The sequence below is a fragment of the Humulus lupulus genome, chromosome 7 (assembly GCF_963169125.1).
Source record: "Humulus lupulus chromosome 7, drHumLupu1.1, whole genome shotgun sequence".
NCBI lineage: Eukaryota > Viridiplantae > Streptophyta > Magnoliopsida > Rosales > Cannabaceae > Humulus > Humulus lupulus.
In genome coordinates, this window is record NC_084799.1 from 106,625,975 (window position 1) to 106,645,423 (window position 19,449).

Sequence of the window (19,449 nt, forward strand, 5' to 3'; positions counted from 1 at the left end):
ATAATGCCTTTAAATCGGCACGTACAACTCTAACAAATCTGGTACATAATACCAAATATACAAAAGTAATTACAGATATTCTAGGGCAAATCAATTAACCTACAATAGAATAATCTAATTATAGTAATTTGTACAATTACACTACTTAGTTTCCTATAGTAACAATAATGAATAAATGCTAAAATGTATGATATTTTCTACACCCTCCCTCAAGTTGGGGCATAAAGATTCCACATGCCCAGCTTGCAAACTAGCTCGTTAAAAACTTCTTTCGACAAGCCTTTGGTTAACATAGCAGCTTGCTACAGTTTGCTAGGAATATACACAACACATAGCTCTTTTCCATCGATTCTTTCTTTGATAAAGTGTCTGTCCACTTCAACATGTTTGGTCCTATCATGATGAACCGGATTATGCACTATGTTGATTACTGACTTACTGTCACAATACAACTTTAAAGGCTCAATTCGTTGAGGCTTCAATTTTTCAAATATTCGTTTGTTCCATAATAGTTCACATACTCCTTGAGCAAGAGCCCTCAGTTCTGCTTCAACACTACTGCGAGCTACCTCGGGTTGTTTCTTGCTCCTACATGTGACTAAGTTCCCCCATATTTTAGTACAATATCTAGTTGTTGATATTCTATCTTCAACTAAACCTGCCCAATCTACATCTGTAAAAGCCTCAACTCCTCTTTCTTCATTCTTTTGGAATAGTAATCTGAAGAAAATAGTATGAGAGAAATTATTTTTATTTCTGTATTCTCTATCTTTTACAACATAGAACTAGGCTATATATACAACAAACAACTAAGACCCTTCATATTAAAAAATAAATACAATAACTAGGAATTCCTATATACGAGGAAGCTGAAACAACAATTGGAAACATAAATTCTTTGCTATCAACATATGACAACCAATAACTAGCTTGATTTCCTACACTCCCCCTCAAGCTAGATGATATATGCTAAACATTTCTAGTTTGGAGCTGAGTTCACTGAAATTAGGGTGATGGAGAGCTTTGGTTAGATGTCAGCTGCCTGTTGTCTTGAGGGAACATGCTTCAAGGTGATGATCTTGCCTTCAATCTTCTCATTGATGAAATGACGATCAATTTCGACATGTTTAGTTCTATCATGATGGACTGGATTCTTTGCAATTGCTATAGTTGATTGATTATCACAGAAAACATTTATAGGGCCTTCAAGGCGGATTCTGAGTTCAAGCAAGCATTTCAGCCACATTCCTTCACAAATTCCATGTGTTCAGCCACATACCTGCTGCTTCTTGTTGCGCCAAGATTCGAGATTTCCCCAAATATAGGAGCAATATCCAGAAGTGGATCTTCGGTCAGTGAGAGAACCTGCCCAATCTACATCTGTGTAGATTTTAAGATCCCTGTGAAAAGCTTTTCTGAACATTAGCCCTTTTCCTGGTGTTCCTTTGAGGTACCTAAGAATCCGATAAACATCCATGTGTTCCTTTGCGGGACTGTTGAGAAATTGACTAACAGCACTTACAGCAAAGCTTATATCAGGCCAAGTGTGAATTAGGTAGATTAATTTTCCCTCGAGACGTTGGTACCTTCCTCGATCAACTTTTATTCCGTGCTCCAAGTTTGGTAGTAGGATCCATCGGTGTGTCAACTGGCTTGCATCTAATCATCCCTGTTTCTTGTAAGAGGTTGAGGACATATTTTCGTTGAGTGACTGAGATGCCAAGGCTGGATCTTGCTACTTCCATCCCTAGGAAGTATCTTAATTGTCTTAGATCCTTTATCTCAAATTCACTAGAGAGGAGCTGCTTGAGATGAATAATTTCCTCCATGAAATTTCCTGTAACCACAATATCATCAACATAAACTATTAACACCGTTAGTTTTCCCCCTGCTGAATGTTTTACAAACAGAGTGTGATCTGACTGGCACTGAGTATAGCCATCTCCCTTTAGAACTTTCGTAAACCTGTCAAACCAGGCTCGAGGGGATTGCTTGAGGCCATAAAGGGATTTCTTGAGTTTGCACACCTTTCCCTTAGTGATTCTGCCCTCAAATCCTGGAGGGATATCCATGTATACTTCTTCCACTAGATCTTCGTTAAGAAATATATTCTTTACATCAAGTTGGAATAAAGGCCATTCTTTGTATACTGCAATCGACAAGAGAACTCGAATGGTGTTCAACTTAGCAACAGGAGCAAACGTCTCTTAGTAATCAATGCTATAGAAAAATGTGAATTAATTAGAGATTATCTTCTCCTTGTATTTTCTAGAACCTTTCTAGGAATAGATTGTACAGCTATTTTCTTCCCTGTATAGTGCTGATTTTCCCTAGCTATTAGTCAACTATGTATTCTATAAATACCTATGTATATTCTTAGTTTTAGTATCAATAAAGAATATATTTTTTCCTCCAAATGGTATCAGAGCTTAGGTTTAGGGTTCACTGAAATCAGACCACCATGTCCAAAAATTCGGCCGACCAAACTCCACCTTCATCCCCTACCACAGCCGCATCTCCTGCCATCCAAAACACCCAAAATACTGCTGATTTCAACACCAATGCTTCCATTCAAATCACTACTGTTAGGTTAAACAATAAGAACTACTTAGAATGGGCCCAATCTGTGAAATTAGCTATGGATGGTAGGGGAAAATTAGGTTATTTGACAGGGGAGGAGACTCAACCAAAGGAATATGATACTACATTTCGGAGATGGAGATCAGAAAATTCTCTAATTACCACTTGGCTTCTTAACTCTATGGAGGAATCCATTAGGAAGTTGTATCTTTTTATGTCTGCCAAAGAAATATGGGAAGCGGTGCGTGAGACGTATTCTGATGTGGAAAACCATTCCCAAGCTTTTGAGTTGAAGATATGGTTGTGGAACTCCAAACAAGGCGACTCAAATGTCACAACGTTCTACAACAACATGTTGGCACTGTGGCAGGAACTCGACCTTTGTTACAATGATGAGTGGGAAAATCCCAAAGATTTGGCTTGATTTAAGAAACGTGCGGAAATTGACAGAATTTTTATGTTCTTAGCAGGCATTAATACAGGGTTTGCTGATGTCAAAAGTCGGATCATAGGGCGGCGTCCACTTCCATCAATTCGTGAAGTATTTTCTGAGGTGCGACAGGAAGAAGGACGCAAACGAGTGATGGGAGGAGCTATCTCTCAAAAATCAGAACATGAGGGATCGACTCTAGTCACGAAAGGCCATGATTCTGAATCTGATAAAAGGAAGAAACCTTGGTGTGATCACTGCAAATGCCACTGGCACACGAATGAGACATGTTGGAAAATCCATGGTAAACCACCAAATTGGCAACCGGGCTGGAAAAGGAGACAGGAAAGCAACAAGGTGCTGAACACCGCTTCTGAAACCTCTGCAGAGCCCAATTCTGCCTCCAGGAATCCCAGTCAATATCCATTCACCACGGAGCAAATAGAACATCTCTTAAAACTCTTTAATTCTCCACAACTTTTAGGTTCTCCTTCATGTTCCTATGCCAATCAAGGTAGTTTGTCGTTCTTTTCATTTAATATTTTTGAACCTTGGGTCGTAGACTCTAGGGCTACAGATCACATGACTAGTTCTTCTCGTCTCTTCCATTCCTATAATCCATGTGCAGGAAATAAAAAAATCAAAATGGCTAATGGCTCTTTTTCAGCCATTGTAGGGACGGGTGACATAAATTTTTTTTCATCCTTAATACTAAAGGATGTGTTACATGTCCCCAAGTTGTCTTGTTATTTACTGTCAGTCAGTAAATTAACTCGTGATCAAAACTATCATGCTGATTTTCATCCTTTTCACTGTGAATTCCAAGATCTGGCCTTGGGGAAGACGATTGGCAATGCTAGACTAAGTGGTGGACTTTATTACTTTGATGATGGATCTCTTCAAAATTCAACTTCTCAATGTTTTGGTGTTATTTCTGGTTCTAATAAGACATATATTATGTTATGGCATTTTCGTCTAGGACATCCTAGTTTTCATTATATAAAACGCTTGTTTCCTAGATTGTTTTTCAACAAAGATCCATCCTTATTTCAATGTGAGATTTTTGCTTTAGCAAAAATGCATCGTTCTACTTATTCTCCTCATTCTTATATACCATCAAAACCATTTTCACTTGTTCATAGTGATATTTGGGGGCCTTCAAAATTTTTAACTCCTAAAGGGAAAGAGGTGGTTTTTCACTTTAATTGATGATCGTACCCGAATGAGTTGGGTTTATCTTATGAAACAAAAATCTGAAGTTGAAGGAATTTTTAAAATGTTTTATAACATGATACAAACTCAATTTGACACAAAAATTAAAGTGTTACGTAGTGACAATGGTAGGGAATATTTTACAAAAATTCTTGGAGATTTTTTTACTACTCATGGTATTTTTCAACAAAGCTCTTGTGTAGGTATCCCTCAACAAAATGGTATTGCTGAAAAGAAAAATCGTCATTTTTTTGAGGTAGCTAGAGCATTGTTGTTTACACATAAAGTGCCCAAAATTTTCTGGGGTGATGCCATCCTAACAGCCACCTATCTCATCAATAGGATGCCTTCCAAAACACTGAATTTTGAAAAACCCGTGACTATGTTCTTCAAACATTTTCCACAGCCTAGACTTCAACACTCTTTATCTATTTAAATTTTTGGATGTACTGTTTTCATTCATAATAAAGATTTAAATCAAGGAAAATTTGACCCAAGAGGGAAGAAGTGTGCTTTTTTAGGGTACTCTCCCACACAAAAAGAATACAAGTGCTATAATCCCTTGACTAAAAAATATTTTGTGACATTTGATGCTCAGATTTTTGAACAACAATCATATTTTAGGTCTCATCTTCAGGGGGAGCACAAAGAGGAAGATTCTGCTAGAGGGGAGGAAAAAATTTGGATTTTCACATTCAAAATTCTGTTGACTTATTTTATTTTTCTAAAGAATCAGTTCTTCCTTTTTCAGACTTTGTCGGAAACATAAATCCAAACTCTGATTCTACTACCTTTTTTTAAAATCAAAATCTTTCTCAAGGTAATAATCAAAATCAAGTTGGAGAAAATGAATTAATAAAAAATACTGATGTGCTTGAAATTGAAAAGGGGATGGATTCTCATGAAAATGTTTCAACAAGAGTTTTAAATAATGAAAACATGGCTCCAACATATATTAGTCCCGATAGAACTGAAAATAACACTACAAACAGGTTTGTTTGATTTTTTACACGAAGGGAACCAAAGTTTAGAGTATTGTCTGAAACACTTTGGCAAAGCCATGAAGAGACCCCAAGTGCAGTTCCAAAAAACTCAGGTTCTGACTCCATTCTTGAAAATCCTACTATGTATGATCTAGATATTCCTATTGCCCTTTGAAAAGGAACAAGGGAATGCACTAGCATCCTTTGTATCCAATGTCCAATTTTTTTTCTATAAAAATTTGTCTCCTTGTTTTCATGCTTTCAGTATTCAACTCACTGATGTGGAAATTGCAAAGAGTATTAGAGATGCTTTACAGGTTCCAGAATGGAAAGAAGCTGTCCTAGAGGAGATGCAAGCTCTGGAAATGAATCGGACGTGGGAAGTGATGGAGTTACCAAAGGAAAAGAAAACGATGGGTTGCAAATGGGTCTTCACAGTAAAATTTAAGTCTGATGGAACTCTGGAAAGGTACAAGGCAAGACTAGTTGCCAAGGGGTTCACTCAAACATACGGTATTGACTATTCAGAGACATTTGCCCCAGTAACAAAACTTAATACTATCTGAGTATTGCTCTCCATTGTTGTAAACTTGGAGTGGCAACTGCAGCAATTGGATGTTAAGAATGCGTTCTTGAATGGCAACCTTGAAGAAGAGGTATACATGGATGCCCCTCCTTGTTTCGAGGAAAAGTTTGGATCCAAAGTCTGCAAATTACAGAAGTCTCTCTATGGGTTGAAGCAATCACCACGTGCTTGGTTCGAAAGGTTCACAAAATCAGTAAAGAAGCAAGGGTACACTCAAGGATAGACTGATCACACTTTGTTTTTTAGAAGGAATGGTGAGGGAAAAATTGTTATTCTCATTGTGTACGTTGACAACATAATCTTAACTGGAGATGATGTAAAAGAGATGAACATATTAAAGAAGTGCTTAGTAGATGAGTTTGAAATTAAAGACCTTGGGAGTCTTAAATACTTTTTGGGAATGGAAATTGCCCGTTCAAAGGAAGGAATAGCAGTCAGCCAGAGGAAGTACATTCTCGACCTACTCAAAGACACTTGGATGAGTGGGTGCAAACCTATTGACACACCAGTTGATCCCAATGTGAAACTAGGTAATGGTGAGGAAGGAGTTAATATAACTCGGTATCAAAAGTTGGTTGGGAGACTGATTTACTTATCCCATACTAGGCCTGACATTGCTTTTTCCGTAGGATTGGTGAGCCCATTTCTGCATTCTCCCAAGAAGGTTTACATGGATGCAATTTACAGGAATCTTCAGTACCTCAAAGGATCACTTGGTACAGGCCTTATATTCAGGAAGAGTAGTAACCGAGCTATTGAAGCGTATACTGATGCAGATTGGGTTGGGTTTGTAGCAGATAGGAGGTCAACTTCTGGTTATTGTTCTTATGTGTGGGGAAATTTGGTTACATGGCAAAGCAAGAATCAAAGTGTTGTTGCTCGGAGTAGTGCTGAGGTTGAATTCGGAGCAATAGCAAACGGACTATGTGAGGTGATTTTGCTACAGCGAATTATTGTGATAACAAGGCTGCCATCAGTATTGCTAATAATCCCGTCCAACATGATCGAACAAAGCATGTGGAGATTGATCGTCATTTCATCAAGGAAAAGCTTGAGGCAGGATCTATTTGTTTGCCCTTTGTGCCAACGTCTTTACAGACCGCTGACATTTTTACGAAGGGATTGTTCAAACCAAGTTTTGAATCTTGTATTAGCAAGTTGGGATTGATTGATATCTTTAATCCAACTTGAGGGGAAGTGTAGAAAAATGTGATTTAATTAGAAATTATTTTTTCCTTATATTTTTTAGAAACTTTCTAGGAATAGATTGTACAGCTATTTCCTTCCCTATATGGTGCTGATTTTCCCTAGCTATTAGTCAACTATGTATTCTATAAATACCTATGTGTATTATCAGTTTTAGTATCAATAAAGAATATATTTTTTCCTCCAAACTTATAAATGCCATAGGATTGAGTGAACCCTTTGGCCATCAAGCGGGCTGATAGGGTATTCCTGCCAATTAGGTGAGTAAACAGAGCACTAATGGAAGAAATTCAGTAACCAAACAAAGAAGAAAATGGAAATTGGTATTTAACAAGAGTTCGAGAGCCTGTATCTCTCCAAATGCACCAACACTTAGCTATTCCACACCCAATACAAATGACTTACTATTTATTCTACTACTCCTCAGGAGTACACAAACTTCCCATACACTCTCCCATAGACTAAACCAGCTTACATAACTAATTCAATACACTAAACCCTTGCTGTCATATTCTTTGCTGACTTGGCCCTCTCCACCTGTCTTCCCCCTCTCCGAGCATACACATAGGTCAAGGGTGGCCTATCAATACCCCCTGCCCAAAGACCCACCTTGTCCTCAAGGTGAAAACTAGGAAACTGTTGTTGAAGTACTGGAAAATCTTCCCAAGTGGCCTCAAATTCGGGAAGGTTAACCCATTTGATCAGCGCTTGTGGGGGAGCCTTGTGTGTGCTTGGGCGTACATCCAGCACATTTTCAGGTGTGAGTATCCACTTAAGGTCTTCCGCCAACTCTGGAGGCAACTCAGAAGCTTGTTGGTAAGGTCCCAAGGCTGCCCGAAGGAGTGACACATGAATCACTGGGTGGATTACAGAATCTGGAGGTAATTTCAGGCGATATGCCGCTGTCCCTACACGTCCTACCACTGGATAAGGGCCAAAGAAACCCGATGCCAACTTCTCATTACAATGCCTTGCCACTGACCTTTGTCGATATGGTCTCAACTTCACATAAACCAAATCCCCAATAGCAAAATGAATATCACGTCTCTTCTTGTCAGCTTGCATTTTCATCTTTTGTTGTGCTCGTTGTAGGTTCAGCTTGAGTAATTCCAATACTTCATCTCTTTCCTTCAAGTTCTCCACTGCTGAAACTTTTGTTCTCCCATGCTCAAATCTCACAACTGGAGGGGGATCTCTGTGATAGACAACCAAAAAAGGTGTCATTCCAGCAGACGTGTGGTACAATGTATTATACCAAAACTCTACCCACGGCAACCAATTTATTTACCCACTGCTTTGATTTTGTACTCACAAAACACCTCAAATATGTCTCAAGGCTCCTATTTACGACTTCCTTTTTCCCATCAGACTGCGGATGGTAGGCGGTACTATGTTTGAGTTGGGTTCCTTGCAGGCGAAACTAACTCTTTCCAAAATAGGCTCAGAAACATCTTGTCACGGTCCGACACAATCGACCTTGGAATCCCATGCAACCTTCCAACTTCTCTCACAAACACCGTGGCGACAGTAATGGCTGAAAATGGGTGGCGAAGAGGGATGACATGACTATACTTGGTAAGCCGATCAACTACCACAAAGACTGTATCAAATCCGTTGGACAACAGTAATCCCTCAATGAAGTCCATTGAGATGTCTTCCCAAATTTTCTCTGGAATGGGCAGTGGCTGAAGCAAACCGGTGGGAGATTGGGCTACATACTTACTTTGCTGACATATGGCACACTCCGACACAAACCTTTGAACATCTCTTCTCATTCCCGCCCAATATAGATCCTTTGCCTACCTCTGAAATGTTTTGAATACCCCAGAATGGCCTTCCACGTTGTTGCCATGATATTCTTGGAGTAATAACGGTATGAATGGTGAAGATGATGGAATAACCAATCGACCTCGAAATTTTAGGCAACCTTGAGCCAATGAGTACCTGCCTATATCTTGGCCTTGCCTGAGTTCTTGGATGATCTTTGTTAATGATGGATCAGCCCCCACATGAGCCTGTAAGTCCGAAATAGAAATGAGTGTCGGTACCAATATAGTGGCCAAGTACACCTCTCGATGCACCCTAGAAAGAGCATCCGCTGCCTTATTCTCAAGGCCAGGTCGATAAACAATATCAAAATCGTACCCCAACAACTATGTCAACCACTTTTGGTGCTCAGAAGCGACAAATCTTTGCTCCAGGAGATACTTAAGACTTTGTTGATCCGTTCGAACTAAAAATTTGCGACCCAATAGATAAGGGCGCCATTTCTGCACTGCTAAGACAATCGCCATCAATTCTCGCTCGTACACGGACTTGGTCCGATCTCTAAATGATAAGGCCTGACTATAGAAGGCGATGGGTCGCTGATTCTACATCAACACAGTGCCCAATCCACTACCCGACGCATCGGCCTCCAACACAAAAGGAATAGAAAAATCCGGTAAAGCTAATACAGGTACTGAACACATTGCTTCTTTCAACTTGATAAACGCGGCCTGCGCTTCCTCTGACCAACCAAAGGCATCTTTCTTCAATTGATCTGTCAAGGGTCGAGCTATTTGTTCATACCCTTTTATAAACTTGCAATAGTACCCTGTGAGACCCAAAAAAACCCTGTAATTCCCTCAAGGTTTTTGGTATAGGCCACTCGGCCATAGTAGCTATTTTCCTCGGATCAGCTGACACTCCCACAGCTGAAATAATGTGGCCCAAATACTCCAATTTGTCTTGAGCAAACAAACACTTGCGATTTGCATATAATTGGTGCTGTCGTAATCGCCCAAGAACCAATTCCAAATGTTGCTCATGATCCTCAAGAGTGGCACTGTATACCAAAATGTCGTCAAAAAATACTAACACAAACTTTCTTAAGAAATCTCGAAATACCTCATTCATTAATGCTTGGAAGGTAGCGGGAGCGTTTGTGAGACCAAAAGGCATCACTAGGAATTCGTAATGCCCTTCATGTGTACGGAAGGTTGTTTTCTCCACATCCTTGGTGCAAACTCGGATTTGATAGTATCCCGATTTAAGGTCTAGCTTAGAAAAGACCTTGGCACTGTGGAGTTCATCTAGCAACTCATCTATGACCGGTATGGGAAACTTGTCAGCCACCGTGGCCCGATTCAAGGCCCTGTAATCCACGCAAAATCGCCAACTCCCATCATTTTTCTTCACTAAGAGCACCGGGCTTGAAAAAGGGCTTGTGCTAGGTTGTATGATTCCCGCTTTTAACATTTCTGTCATCAATCTCTCGATCTCATCTTTCTGAGCTTGTGCATACCGGTAAGGCCGAACACTAATTGGTCCCATTCCTTCCTTCAAACATATCGAATGCTCCCTTGCCCGAGGAGGAGGTAACCCTTGCGGCATCTCAAAAATCGCTCCAAATTTCTCCAAAATGATAGCGACAGGTGGTGGTAATGAACAAATTTTTGGTTCCTCTTCCACTGCAAAAGCCCCAAACTCTATCCAAAAGCCTTCTCCTTCTTGCTGCACAGTGTGAATCATGGCCTTGAGAGAAATTTGAGATTTGCAAAGACTAGGATCCCCTTGCAAAGTGATCCAAGAACCCTCAACTTCAAACTTCATCACCATAGTTCTCCAATTCACTTGCATGTTGCCCAAGGTTTCTAGCCATTTGATTCCCAAAATGACATTCGCCCCACCCAATTCAAGTGGAAGAAAATTAGTTACCACTCTAATAGTTCCCAAATCAAGTTCCACCAAGCTACATATCCCGTCAGTGCGAACCTTGCCTCCTGTCCCCAACAACACACCGTAGCACGATATAGCTATGATTAGTATGTTGGCTGCCTTCACCATATCTTCTGAAATGAAATTGTGTGTTGCCCCTCTGTCTATGAGTACCGTTACTGAGTGCTGTCCAATTTTGCCTGCTAGTTTCATTGTGTTAGCTGAAGTAATTCCAACTAACGAGTTCATTGATAGAGTGGCCAAAGTCTCTTCACTTGTAATATCTTCTAACGGTTCCGGGGTTGTTGGTGGTGACTCTATTTGTGGGCTGCCTTCTTCCTCATCCATCAACAAAATCATTTGCAACGCCTTCTGCTCACAGTCATGCCCTCTATGCCACTTCTTTTCACACTTAAAACACACTCCCCTTGCCTTCCTATCTTGATATTCTGCTTCAGTGATTCTCCGTGTATGTGGGTTCTTCATGTTGACTACTGTAGTACTCGGTGCTGGCGTTGAAGCTGAAAGTCGATGGTGGCTTAGGAGTCCAAGCTGAAATGGATGATCGGGTTGGAATGATAGGGCTCAAGGTTTGCTTGTGAGAAGCTGAACGATTAATTGGGGTCGGCCAACATAGCATCTAATGACTTTCTTCAATTCGTTGGGCCACGTCCATCACTTGGGCCAAGCCCATGGGTTTCAGGATGTGAATAGCACTTCTGATCTCTCTGAGCCCTTTGACAAAGTTTCCTTCCAAAATATGTTCTGGGGTATCGGGTACCGGAGAGGCCAACGCCTCCCAACGAAGCCGATAGTCCTTCACCGTCGACTCTTGCTTCACAGATAAAAACTCCTCTGATAAAGATCCAACTGGCTGGGCACGGAAACGGGAGAGAAGTAAAGTCTTCAAGGTTCCCCACGATGTAATTGGTCGCCTTTGATTCTCCCACTGAAACCATTTTAACGCGTCTCCTTCTAGGCTGATGATGGTTGTCTCGAGCATGTGTGTAACGCCCTAAACTCTAGGGACCGTTACGGTGTGCCTTGTAAACAGTGCTTAACTCACCAATCGAGTCATTTGGCCAAAATCGTGTAACCAAGTATGATTAGTGGTTTAGGGATTAAAAATTTTGGTTAAGATATAATGTTTCATTAGAAAGTCTATTGTATACATTGGGATCCCAAAAATATAATTTAGAGGTTTATTACAAGAAAATATTTACAACAGGCCGATCTAAGCGGCAAAATAGGGTTTAACCCTAGTTCCTCTTTCAACCCTCGGACGTGGCGGTCGAGCAGCCGCGTATGTATACGTCGTCACCTAAGCTCTCCAACTCAAGGATGGTCCAGCTTTCTTTTTCCTTTACCTGCACCACATAGCACCCGTGAGCCGAAGCCCAGCAAGAAAACTCAACATGCTCATGAACAGTAATAACACGTCATCGAATTATAATGTGCATGCCTAGCAATAATAGCTTCCGTCATACATGCAAATAAGTTCAAATAAATGATTATGGGGTCCTGCATCTGAATAGAAGACTAATGAGTCATTCCCTGAGGACCTGCTTCTTGGATAAATGACTAATAAGTCAATCTCGGAGTGGGTGACTAATGAGTCACACCCTGCTTAGGTGTCTTATGAGTCACACTCTGTATGGATGACTAATAAGTCATACCCTGTGTAGATGACTAATGAGTCCATCTCTGTCTAGGTGACTAATAAGTCACACTCGGTATAGGAGACTAATGAGTCTCACTCTTTATAGGCGACTAACGAGTCACGCTCTGTATAGATGACTAATAAGTCAATCTCTGTATGGATGACTAATGAGTCATACCCTGTATAGGTGGCTAATAAGTCACGCTCGGTATTAGTGACCAATAAGTCACTCTGTTTAGATGACTAATAAGTCAATCTCTTGATGTCCCATACCCTCCTAGCCATGTGACATGTAGGTCACCTTAGCCTTTTTGGCTTTGGCTCTAATTAACTAGCCCTTAGACTAGACAAGCGCTTTTAATTTTCATCGACCTTGAGGTCGGTCCGGCATTAATGCTCATTCGAGTCATTCAATGCAGATGTCGATTAGAACTAATCTTTTATCAGCTTGCGTTAAACACTCTAAGGCCGTAATTGACTTATAAGTCAATCTCATGTGACCAGTGCTCAATACCACTGCCGAACTTGACTAATGAGTCACAGCTTCACAGTTGATATTGACACCATTGCCAATCCCTGACTAATAAGTCAGTGCTTCCTCATTTAGGTAATACAAACAGACATATATCATATGTCAAATATTCAAATATAAGGCATTTGGCATGCTCACTTAGTAATCAAAAGCATAATTATAATCATGCACAATTACAGAGACTCAAGCTCTGATCAATCTTATAATCAATATTCATAGTATGCCCTAATCACATATTTCTCGTGCATCACATGCATCACATTTAATCACTTGACATGCCTCAACAATAACCATGCATGTCACATTTAACCATCCAACATGCATCAAGAATAACCATGCATGTCATATATATACAGGGTGCAGTTTTCTTACCTCTGATTCGAGCGAGAATGAATAAAAGAATGACCCTTGAGAACGATCTGACTTTTAGTCCTTTAGCGGTCACCTAGTCATAACCAAATATGGGACACCATCAATAAAATGAACATCAAAGGTTCCCAACCAAGATCTAGCCTTTGGGACATCAATCCCCACTAATCCGGGTAGTAGGAACCATCCCAAGGCCTAAAACCAAGTTCCTGGGGCCAAAACACTCAAACGGGATCAAACCTGTCCAAGGGCTGCGACCCTAACACCTTGGGCCGCGGCCCCCAGCCACTCCAAGAGCAAGGGCTGCGGTGCCCAGCAAGCCAAAACCTCCCCAGCAGCTTCTTCGAGCTAGGGCCGCGGCCCCCAACCCAAAACCAGCCATAAACCCGTTTTCCATCATCCCAAACCCTCCAAAAACATACCTAAACACTTCCAAATCATCAAATCAAAGTTCCCAAGCTTCCCAATGATCCAAAACCATCAAATCCTGGGGCTCAAACGAACCAAAAGCTCAACGATTCACAAAGTCCAATTCTAAGCTTAAAAATTTTAAAAACTTAAAACTTGAATTACCTCCAATTGAGTTGTTTCTGTAGAAAATATTGTTTTTTATTTTCTGTTATTATTTTAATTAATTTGGTATCCCTCAAGAATGGGAAATCAATCTGTACACAATATATTTTTTTCCTTTTATTTGGAGGATTTTAGGTTGATTTAGTACCATTGTAATTACCCTAGAATATTTGGTATTTAATACCAAATTAGTCTATAGTTTGTAAAGTGCCTATTTAAATGGCAGTGCTCTTAAAGAAATAATATATTAGAATATATTTTCCACAGTTTCCAACTAAATCCTTCGGCTAATAAGCTTCTATTCTTCCCTAGGATCGCTATGCCTCGATCCTTGCTTGAATCCGACTCCTACAACTCGAGATGTCTTCGAAAATACTTCGAATGGTAAAATGAACTATCGGGGAGAGAAAGAGAGGTTTTCTAACATACAGTTCTATCTAACAAGCTACTTCAAGCTTAAGTAACCTCAAATAAAACCTAGTGCTCGGGGTCCCAAAACACCCCTGGGGACATTACAGTCAAAACTCCTAGAATTTCCTCCTGATCTCAATAACTCCCAATTTATCATTAAATAACATCCTCATAACTCAATATCCCAATAAAAGACCCCGTTATGACAAAACCGCTAATTTATAATATAAGACCGTCTCATGCCGAATAGCTCGAATATATCTCCATAATAATGGGATCTCATACACAATATGCACCCAAATATACAAATATGTCATCAACGGGCCAAATTACCAAAACACCCTAATAATCAAATGTGAACCCACATGCATGCATATAACATCATATTATAATATAATTTACATAAACATGCATATTATCAGTTAATGGTATAATTTAACAATTATGGCTCTCTCGGCCTACTAATCCAGCCATTAAACCGCATTAGGGATTTCGGGGCATTACAATGTGGGCCTCAGACATTTTGGACAATAAAAAGTATCGCTCCACTTTGTATATCCAGCCTTCGGGGTTGTCACCTGAAAACAAGGACAGCTCAATTCTAGGGGGACGGTAATCTCGGCCAAACCAGGGACTAGAAGAGAAGGGACTAGAAGAGAGGTGCTCGAAGTGTACCGTCGATGGGATCTGTGCACATCGGCCCTCCTGCGACCTAACTGGGTGTCCTCCCGTCGCCGTATCGCCTTATACAGCCTGGCGAGATTGGTCGACACTTACTGCTGAAGACTCGCTTACATCCCTGTGAGTGTGTTGGTTCATTTGGGCAACAATCAGTTGTAGGGCTTTCTCCATGGCTGGCATACGAGCTAACCCATCCTTCAGTGAACCCAAATCTGCCTTTACCGTTGCCAATTCCGACTGGACTTCCTGCTGGAGTTCTGAAAATTTTCCATCCAAAGCTTCCACCACCACTTCTAACTTCTTGGCCACTGCGGATCGGAAATCTCTGATACCAATTGATAGGGTATTCCTGCCAATTAGGTAAGTAAACAGAGCACTAATGGAAGAAATTCAGTAACCAAACAAAGAAGAAAATGGAAATTGGTATTTAACTGGAGTTCGAGAGCCTGTATCTCTCCAAATGCAACAACACTCAGCTATTCCACACCCAATACAAATGACTTACTATTTATTCTACTACTCCTCAGGAGTACACAAACTTCACATACACTCTCCCAAAGACTAAACTAGCTTACATAACTAATTCAATTTGCTAAACCCCTGCTATCATATTCTTTGCTGACTTGGCCCTCTCCACCTGCCTTCCCCCTCTCCGAGCATACACACAGGTCAAGGGTGGCCTATCACGGGCCTTGAATCTTTCAATGTTTCCATCCGCCTTATGCTTGACTGAGAATATCTATTTGCAGCCAACTGTGCGTTTGCCAAGAGGTAGATCTGTGAGGATCCATGTTTCATTCTTTTAGAGTGCGCTAAGTTCTTCCATTGTGTATGTAGGAGATAGGCTTGAGTAACTCAGATAATTGTGAATGGGATGTTGAGTGCAAGAGCGTACCCCCTTTCTTTGAGCAATGGAGATGTTCAGATCATCTGACACATTTTCTTCCATAATAGGTTCAGGTCTAGCGTCTTCCTATGTTTTTCAAGGATGAATGGGATCGGATCATATTCTTGACCTTGTTGAGTTTGTGTAGTGGCATGTTCAATGCTTGCTAGTTGTTTCTTTCTCCTTGAGTAAACCTGGATCTCTTTGCTTGGGATGGGGACAGGACTTGGAGAGATTGGATGAGGAGTTCTTAGCTCATTTGATTTTGGTGAATGATGAGGTTGGACCTCTTTGCTTGGAATGTGGATAGGACTTGAAGAGATTGAATGAAAATTTCTTGGCTCGTGTGATTCAACTAAATAGTTTGGAGTACAGGCAACGAAAGGAGTTGGTGATGTTCTTGGAAGAATTGTGTTGTGAGGAGAAGTATTCAGAGGAGAATCAACTGTATTGTCAATGAGAGAAATAAAGTCCCAATTTTACAATTCCAGACTATGGTTCTCCCCCGGAATTGTAGAATTGGTGTAATAATGCTGGTCTTCAAAGAAAGTGACATCCATGGAGTGGAACAACTTTTTGGAAATTGGGCAGTAGCATTTGTAGTCTTTTTTATTGGATGAGTAGCCAAGAAGGATACATTTGGTGGCACGGGCATCGAGTTTGCTTCAGTGTGAGGAGTGAACATGGACTAATGCAACAAAGCCAAAGACGCGAAGGGGAATTTGAGACTGTGAGTGAGGATATGATTCAAGAAGGATTTGCAGTGGAGTTTTGAACTTTAGGATTCGTGATGCATTCTATTCATGAGATAGGTGGCTGTGAGAACAGCGTCACCCTATAATTTTTTTATAACTTTGGATGAAAAAAGTAGGTGATGAAATGGTGAGGAAAAAACTGTTTGTAGTATATTTCTATTCACTGATCTATTTGTACAAGCTAGGACTAGAGTTATATATAGGAAATACATAAATAATTACATTAAATATAGAAATAGGAATCGATTCCTATTCCTAGGAATCCCAAAGATCAAAACATTAAAATCTATTTTCTTCTAACTGTCAACACTCCCCCTCAAGCTGGACTATAGATATTGATGAGTCCAAGCTTGTTTACAAGAAAATCAAATGTTTGTTCAGATAGTCCCTTTGTGAGAATATCAGCAAGCTGTTGATTAGTATGCACATATCTAATGCTGATAACTCCTCTGTCAATTTTTTCTTTGATGAAGTGACAGTTAACTTCCACGTGTTTGGTTCTGTCATGATGTATAGGGTTATGTGCAATGCTGATAGTAGATTGGTTATCACAATAGAGCTGAATAGGGGCTTCATATTTAATCTTCAATTCTTCTAGTAGACGCTTGATCCATATAGCTTCACACACTCCATGAGCCATGGCTCTATACTCTGCTTCTGTACTGCTTCTTGCAACCACAGTTTGCTTTTTACTTTGCCATGTGGTTACATTCCCCCATACTATTGTGCAATATCCAGATGTAGACTTTCTATCATCAATTGAACCAGCCCAGTCTGCATCTGTGAACACTTCAACCTTTCTCTCAGTTGTCTTCCTGAAAAAAAGACCCTTTCCTGGAGTTTGCTTGAGATATCTCAGAATTCGATACACTGCATTGAGATGTCCTTGACACGGATCATGCATGTATTGACTGACTAGACTCACTGCAAAAGCAATGTCGGGTCTAGTATGTGAGAGGTAGATGAGTTTTCCTACCAGCTGTTGGTATTTCCCCTTGTCAACTGGACTTCCTTCAAACATTTTCTTTTTATCTCTGAGCTCAATTGGAGTTTTGCTGGGTCTGCTTCCGAGCATTCCTGTCTCCTTTAGAAGATCTAGAGTGTATTTTCTCTGGGACACGGAAATATCTTTTTTACTTCTAGCAAATTCCATACCCAGAAAATATTTGAGAGCACCGAGATCTTTGACTTCGAACTCCTTTGCCAACATTTCTTTGATTGAGTTTATCTCCTCAATGTGATTACCAGTGATAATTATGTCATCAACATATACGATTAGTACCGCAATTTTTCCACTTCCTAAGTGTTTGACAAAGAGAGTGTGATCAGTCTGGCCTTGTATGTATCCAAGCCCTTTGACAACTTTCAGGAAACGATTGAACCATGCTCGGGGAGATTGTTTCAAGCCGTAGAGAGATTTGTTCAGTTTGCAAACTGTGGTTGTCTTGAGAGATTCTTCAAATCCCGGAGGTTGACTCATATACACTTCTTCTTCAAGTTCCCCATTCAAGAATGCATTCTTTACATCAAGCTGATGTAATTCCCAATCCATGTTAACCGCTAGTGAGAGAAGAACTCTGATAGTGTTGAGTTTGGCAACTGGAGCGAATGTTTCCGTGTAGTCAATTCCATAAGTTTGAGTAAACCCCTTGGCAACTAATCGAGCTTTGTACCTCTCAATAGATCCATTTGCATTGAATTTGACGGTGAACACCCATTTGCACCCTATTACCTTCTTGTCTGGTGGTAACTCTACTAATTTACACGTTCCATTATGTTTAAGTGCTCTCATTTCCTCAAGCACTGCTGCTTTCCACTGAGGAGAATCAAGAGCTTCTTCGATATTCCTGGGAATCACAACATTTGATAGATTCGAGGTGAAAGCTTTAAATGGAGATGACAATTTTGAGTAAGAAATGAACTTTGAAATTGGGTGTTGGGTACATGATCTGGTTCCTTTCCTTATTGCAATAGGAATATCTAGATCTGACTGTTTGTTAGATGGGAGAATACCTAGATCTTTTGAGGGAAGCGGTTCCATCACCGGATTGGGCGTTTGACTGTGCTGAGGATTCATAATTTGTTTATTTCTCCTGGAATACACCCGAATCTTTTTCTGTACGTTTTGGTCTTGAGGATGTCCTTCTGGTTCAGTGTTTTTAGGAGAGGTTGGTGGATTTTCTTGTTCAGGAGAGAGAGTCTGGATATCTGGTTCAGAAGAAAGTGGAGTGGGAGAGGTAAATGGAAAAAGAGTTGTTAAGGGTAATTCTAACCCCCACGACCACTGAGCTTCTTGCTGGTGATGGTTGGACTCCCCCTGAAGCGATGTGGGAGTGAAGTAAGGAGTATCCTCGAAAAATGTGACGTCACATGAGATGAATGTTTTTTTGGTGATGGGACAATAACATCGATAACCTTTTTGGGTAGGAGAGTAACCCAAAAACACAGTCTTAATGGCTCTAGGATCAAATTTACTCTGATGGTAGGAGTGAACATGCACAAAAGCAGTGCAACCAAATACTTTAACAGGTAGAGTATTTGTAGAGATGTGAGGATGTAGAGATTGAAGAAGAGAATATGGTGTTTTGAACTGAAGGGGGCGACTAGGGAGGCGATTAATGAGATAAGCAGCAGTAAGGATAGCGTCGCCCCAAAAATGTTTAGGGACATGCATAGTGAACATAAGAGCACGAGCTACTTCTAAGAGATGACGATTTTTGCGTTCAGCAACTCCATTCTGTTGCGGAGTATCAACACACGAGCTTTGATGGACAATCCCATGTTTGAGAAGATAGGGACCAAGAGTGGTATTGAAATATTCAGTACCATTGTCGGTACGGAGTATTCTTATAGATGTTTGGTACTGTGTTTGGATCATTTGATGAA

General features: G+C 40.4%; 1 protein-coding gene across 1 annotated transcript in view; it reads left to right on the top strand.

The window, feature by feature from the left end:
* The window catches only part of LOC133788514 (tRNA ligase 1), an 82,570-nt gene that overhangs the window by 46,912 nt on the left and 16,209 nt on the right, over positions 1–19,449 (top strand). The gene's annotated exons all lie outside the window — the stretch shown is intronic.